The sequence below is a fragment of the Aegilops tauschii genome, chromosome 2 (assembly GCF_002575655.3).
Source record: "Aegilops tauschii subsp. strangulata cultivar AL8/78 chromosome 2, Aet v6.0, whole genome shotgun sequence".
Classification (NCBI taxonomy): Eukaryota; Viridiplantae; Streptophyta; class Magnoliopsida; order Poales; family Poaceae; genus Aegilops; species Aegilops tauschii.
This window is the reverse complement of record NC_053036.3, coordinates 244,797,084-244,803,724: the sequence shown is the minus strand read 5'-3', so window position 1 is coordinate 244,803,724 and position 6,641 is coordinate 244,797,084.

Sequence of the window (6,641 nt, the reverse complement as noted above, 5' to 3'; positions counted from 1 at the left end):
CGCCCTTCATAAATCGAACCATCACCGAGGAAGTTCCATGCTTTCGAGAGGGAAATCCCCAAGATTGAAGGGGAATCCAAATTTCCATCATAGTTTGTCATTCAGTTTTTTTCCAACGATCAACATACCGCCTCAAATGCAACGTGTTCAAATTTGACATTTTCCCGGGTTCATTTGCCATATTTAGGGGATTGTGTGCATTTCCTAGGCATTAATGCACATAATTCAAGTTCAAACAATCAGTGCATGAAAGGGTCCACAAGAACGGCCTGAAAAACCATGCTCGTGCCATTTAGTAAATACTCTTGCATTTTATAAGGAATAATGGACAAATATTTCGATGAAATGTGTGTCAATAGTCAACCACAAATGTTTGTTTGTTGGGCAACTATAGAAAAAATGAAATAAATGCTTAAAACACATGACGCCTGGCATGGTGCCATGGTATGACCTCACCATGCCCTGGTAAAAATTTGAGAAGGTTTGGCTTATGTCGTCATGCACGCCCTTCATAAATCGAACCATCACCGAGGAAGTTCCATGCTTTCGAGAGGGAAATCCCCAAGATTGAAGGGGAATCCAAATTTCCGTCCTAGTTTGTCATTTAGTTTTTTTCCAACGATCAACATACCGCCTCAAATGCAACGTGTTCAAATTTGACATTTTCCCGGGTTTATTTGCCATATTTAGGGGATTGTGTGCATTTCCTAGGCATTAATGCACATAATTCAAGTTCAAACAATCGGTGCATGAAAGGGTCCACAAGAACGGCCTGAAAAACCATGCTCGTGCCATTTAGTAAATACTCTTGCCTTTAATAAGGAATAATGGACAGATATTTCGATGAAATGTGTGGCAATAGTCAACCACAAATGTTTGTTTGTTGGCTTTTCAACTATAGAAAAAATGAAATAAATGCTTAAAAAACATGACGCCTGGCATGGTGCCATGGTATGACCTCACCATGCCCTGGTAAAAATTTGAGAAGGTTTGGCTTATGTCGTCATGCACGCCCTTCATAAATCGAACCATCACCGAGGAAGTTCCATGCTTTCGAGAGGGAAATCCCCAAGATTGAAGGGGAATCCAAATTTCCGTCCTAGTTTGTCATTCAGTTTTTTTCCAATGATCAACATACCGCCTCAAATGCAACGTGTTCAAATTTGACATTTTCCCGGGTTCATTTGCCATATTTAGAGGACTGTGTGCATTTCCTAGGCATTAATGCACATTATTCAAGTTCAAACAATCGGTGCATGAAAGGGTCCAGAAGAACGGCCTGGAAAACCATGCTCGTGCCATTTAGTAAATATTCTTGCCTTTTATAAGGAATAATGGACAGATATTTCGATGAAATGTGTGGCAATAGTCAACCACAAATGTTTGTTTGTTGGGTTTTCAACTATAGAAAAAATGAAATAAATGCTTAAAAACATGACGCCTGGCATGGTGCCATGGTATGACCTCACCATACCCTGGTAAAAATTTGAGAAGATTTGGCTTATGTCGTCATGCACGCCCATCATAAATCGAACCATCACCGAGGAAGTTCCATGCTTTCGAGAGGGAAATCCCCAAGATTGAAGGCGAATCCAAATTTCCGTCCTAGTTTGTCATTCAGTTTTTTTTCCAACGATCAACATACCGCCTCAAATGCAACGTGTTTAAATTTGACATTTTTCCAGGTTCATTTGCCATATTTAGGGGATTGTGTGCATTTCCTAGGCATTAATGCACATAATTTAAGTTCAAACAATCGGTGCATGAAAGGGTCCATAAGAACGGCCTGGAAAACCATGCTTGTGCCATTTAATAAATACTCTTGCCTTTTATAAGGAATAATGGACAAATATTTCGATGAAATGTGTGGCAATAGTCAACCATAAACGCGTCGTTTACTCGGTTAACAACTATACAAAAAATGAAACACATGGTTGGAAAACATGACACCTGGCGTGGTGCCATGGTATGGCCGCACCATGCCCTGCTAAAATTTGGAGAATGTTTTCCTTATGTCGTGATGCGCGCCTTTCATAAATCGAACCATCACCGAGGAAGTTTCATGGTTTCGAGGGGGAAATCACCAAGATTGAAGGGGGGTCCAAATTTCCTTTGTCCTTTGTCCATGAGTTTTTTTCTATGATGAACATACAACCTGCAAATCACCGTGTTCAAATTTGGCACTTTTCCGGGTTCATTTGCCATATTTAGGGGATTATGTGCATTTCCTAGGCATTAATGCGCATAATTCAAGTTCAAACAGTCGGTGCATGAAAGGGTCCACAAGAACGGCCTAGAAAACCATGCTCGTGCCATTTAGTAAATTCTCATGCCTTTTACAAGGAATGGACAGATATTTCGATGAAATGTGTGGCAATAGTCAACCACACATGTTTGTTTGTTGGGTTTTCAACTATAGAAAAAATGAAATAAATGCTTAAAAACATGACGCCTGGCATGGTGCCATGGTATGACCTCACCATGCCCTGGTAAAAATTTGAGAAGGTTTGGCTTATGTCGTCATGCACTGTAACGCCCACGATGCGACTATATCTCCCACGTGTCGAGGCACGACTTAGAGGCATAACCGCATTGTAGGTATTGTCGCAAGAAGGGTCATCTTTACACAATCCCATGTAATGAACAAGAATGGGATAAAGAGAGTTGGCTTACAATCGCCACTTCACACAATACATAAATTAATTCATAAATCATCCAAAATCCACACATAGACCGACTACGGTCAAATCCAAATGAAAAGAAGATAACCCCAAATGCTAGCTCCCCGATCGTCCCAACTGGGCTTCACTACTGATCATCAGGAAACGAAACATAGTAACGACCAAGTTCCTCGTCGAACTCCCACTTGAGCTCGGTTGCGTCATCTGCACTGGTATCGTCGGCACCTACAACTGTTTTGGAAGTATCTGTGAGTCACGAGGACTCAGCAATCTCACACCCACGAGATCAAGACTATTTAAGCTTATGGGTAGGAGAAGGTAGTGAGGAGGAGCTGCAGCAAGCACTAAGCATATATGGTGGCTAACATACGCAAATAAGAGCGAGAAGAGGAGCAACGGAACGGTCGTCAACTAGTAATGATCAAGAAGTGATCCTGAACTCCTACTTACGTCAAACATAACCCAAACACCATGTTCACTTCCCGGACTCCGCCGAAAAGAGACCATCACGGCTACACACGCGGTTGATGCATTTTAATTAAGTCAAGTGTCAAGTTCTCTACAACGGGACATTAACAAATTCCCATCTGCCACATAACCGCGGGCACGGCTCTCGAAAGTTTATACCCTGCAGGGGTGTCCCAACTTAGCCCATCATAAGCTCTCACGGTCAACGAAGGATATTCCTTCTCCCGGGAAGACCCGATCAGTCTCGGAATCCCCGTTTACAAGACATTTCGACAATGGTAAAACAAGACCAGCAAAGCCGCCCGAATGTGCCGACAAATCCTGATAGGAGCTGCACATATCTTGTTCTCAGGGCACACCGGATTGTCCAAACTTCCGGTAGGCGAGCCCAGAGTTGCCCTGGTGGCCACCGGCGGCGGACAGGTTGGACCAACACTCAGAGGAGCACTGGCCCGGGGGTTTAAAATAAAGATGACCCTTGAGTCTGCAGAACCCAAGGGAAAAGGCTTAGGTGACAAATGTTAAAACCAAGGTTGGGCCTTGCTGGAGGAGTTTTATTCAAAGCGAATTGTCAAGGGGGTCCCATAAATCACCCAACCGCGTAAGGAACGCAAAATCAAGGAACATAACACCGGTATGACGGAAACTAGGGCGGCAAGAGTGGAACAAAACACCAGGCATAAGGCCGAGCCTTCCACCCTTTACCAAGTATATAGATGCATTAATTAAAATAAGATATATCGTGATATCCCAACAATATCCATGTCCCAACATGGAACAAACTTCATCTTCGCCTGCAACTAGCAACGCTATAAGAGGGGCTGTGCAAAAGCGGTAACATAGCCAAACAACGGTTTGCCAGGAAAGGTGGGTTAGAGGCTTGACATGGCAATATGGGAGGCATGATATAGCAAGTGGTAGGTAGCGCGGCATAGCAATAGAACGAACAACTAGCAAGCAAAGATAGAAGTGATTTCGAGGGTATGGTCATCTTGCCTGAGATCCCACAAGGAAGAAGAACGAGTCCATGAAGAAGACAAACGGACGAAGTCGAACAAATTCTCACAAACGCGACGTTATCAGAACTAACCCGAAGAAGCAACACCGAAAAGAAGCAAACAACATGATAAACAACCATCACATAAACATGGCATGATGCACAATCAAGTATGATGCATGTCCGGTTTAAATGAGGCATGGCATGGCAAAATGCAACAAACAATACTACAAATTAAGTGGAGCTCAATATGCAACGAGTTGCATATGCATATTGACAGAACACCACATCAATTATTTAGTTCTCCCTCGTTTATGTACCCAATAAAATTAACTGTGGTTAAGCATGGCAAGATGTGAAGCATAATAAAACTATCTATTTAGGCAAGTTTAAATGAGGCCGGAACAACAAACAACAATTCCGGAAAATTCTCATATGCATATTTTGGAATTGGTACTGTTCTGTCCTAAAGCATATTTTAGAGTTATTAAACATGCAAATTAATGCTTCCATGTTAATCTATGCATTTTTCCACCCCATTTACATATAAAGTTTATTAAATTTGGAGCTACGGTTAATTAGTTATGAAATAAATCATTTTAACATGGCATTTAAGCAAATTTAAACAAACAACATTTTAAACATATTAAACAAAGATGGAAGCAGCATATTGTGAAACTAAATGCAATTCTAATCATTTTACATATATGACATGTTTAATTTGGATGCATGGATAATTACTTATTAACACTTTAATATGATGGCATTTTTCTGTAATTATGCATGCACAAGATATTTAGCAAATTCGTCCAGGAAAAAAAACTACACTGGGTCGAAACTGATGGAACTGGGCTGCTCACATTGGGCCTAAAGGCCGAGGCAGAGGAGGCCAGCTGGAGCGCTGGGCCTCGCGCAACGGAGGGGAGCCGCTGGACCGAAGCAGAGGTGGCCCAGGCGCGGGCGCTGGGGCGTCGTGCTCGAGCTCTCGCGCTCGATCTGGTCAACGAGATGGGGCGCTCGGTTTCGATGCAGAGGAAGCAGGCGAGCACAGGAGGCCGGGGATGGACGGGCGAAGGGGCGCTGGATCCGGGCGACGGCAGGAGGTGAAGGGCGGCAGGAGGTTGCTCCCATTCGTGGCGGCGTCATGGCGGTCCTGGGTTCCTGGACAGAGAGAGATACATGAGGAGGAAAGGAAGACTGAGAGGGAAAGGACCAGGGGCTTGGCGCTCATCTGCTGGTCGTTGCTGCTGGCGGATCGATGCGGCTGGAGAGCTCCGGCTTGAGGAGGCCAGGGGCACAGGCACAGGCCTGCGGGAGGTCGCGGGAGGAGGCTCCAGGCTCGGGCGCGGCGCTGGTCAGGGAGCTCGGGGTTGCGGGGACGAGGTGGCTCTGGACGACGACGAGGCTGACGAAGTGGCCGTCGGGGTCGCGAAGCTCGTGCGCGACCAGAGGAGCTCGGGGACTCGGGCGCGCGAGGCTGGAAGAAGCTCCGGCTGGTCGAGGTACTTGGCGACGCGGACGCCGGGGTTGGGGTCCTCGGCTGCGGGGTGTCGAAGGAGGAGCTCGTGCTCCTGGTTGCTGCTCGGGGTGGCCTCCAGCCAAGCAGACGGCAGTGCACGGGCGGGAAAGAGCAGAGGCGAAGACTCGGGCTCCTACTTATCCAGAGAGCGAGGGAGGCTGCGGCTTTGCTGTGGTTGGGCGGCGGCGGAAATCAAGGGAATTGGTCCAAGAGGATTTGGATCGAGAGGAGATCCCGAGGTGGGAGGTGGAGTTGGTCGGGTGGCGGCGGATGGGAAGGATGGATGTGGCAAGCCTAGAAACTAGGGTTTGACTGTATATATAGCAGTTGGATTTTTGGGTATGTGCTAATTCGGTCCCTCCGATTAAAATTGAGCGGTCGAGAAAAATAGGCTAGGAAGTCCAAATAAGAAAACGGAGATGTTTAATAGATGTTAGGGGATGATCCGGACCCAACGGTAACGATAGTCCGGTTCGGGTTCAGGGAAGTTTTCGGACACGGGCAAGGGGTCGATGCACTATGCAGAGAGGTTCAAATGGCTGGACAACAAAAGAACAGTCGGTCTTGAGAAAGGTCAACAGAGACGAGGAAGAAGCGGCAACTATCAATGGGTGCAAGTTTTTTGAAAACATGCGATGCAATGCTCATGATGACATGATGAATGCAACAAGCAAAAATAAAACACATGGCGACAACAAAATAGCTGGAAGACTTCTGGAGCGTCGGTCTTGGGGCGTCACATGCACGCCCTTCATAAATCGAACCATCACCGAGGAAGTTCCTTGCTTTCGAGAGGGAAATCCCCAAGATTGAAGGGGAATCCAAATTTTCTTCATTCTTTGCCCTGGAGTTTTTTTCTACGACGAACATACACCCTGCAAATCACCGTGTTCAAATTTGGCATTTTTTCGGGCTCATTTACCATATTTAGGGGATTATGTGCATTTGGCATTTAGTGCATATAAATCCAATCGAG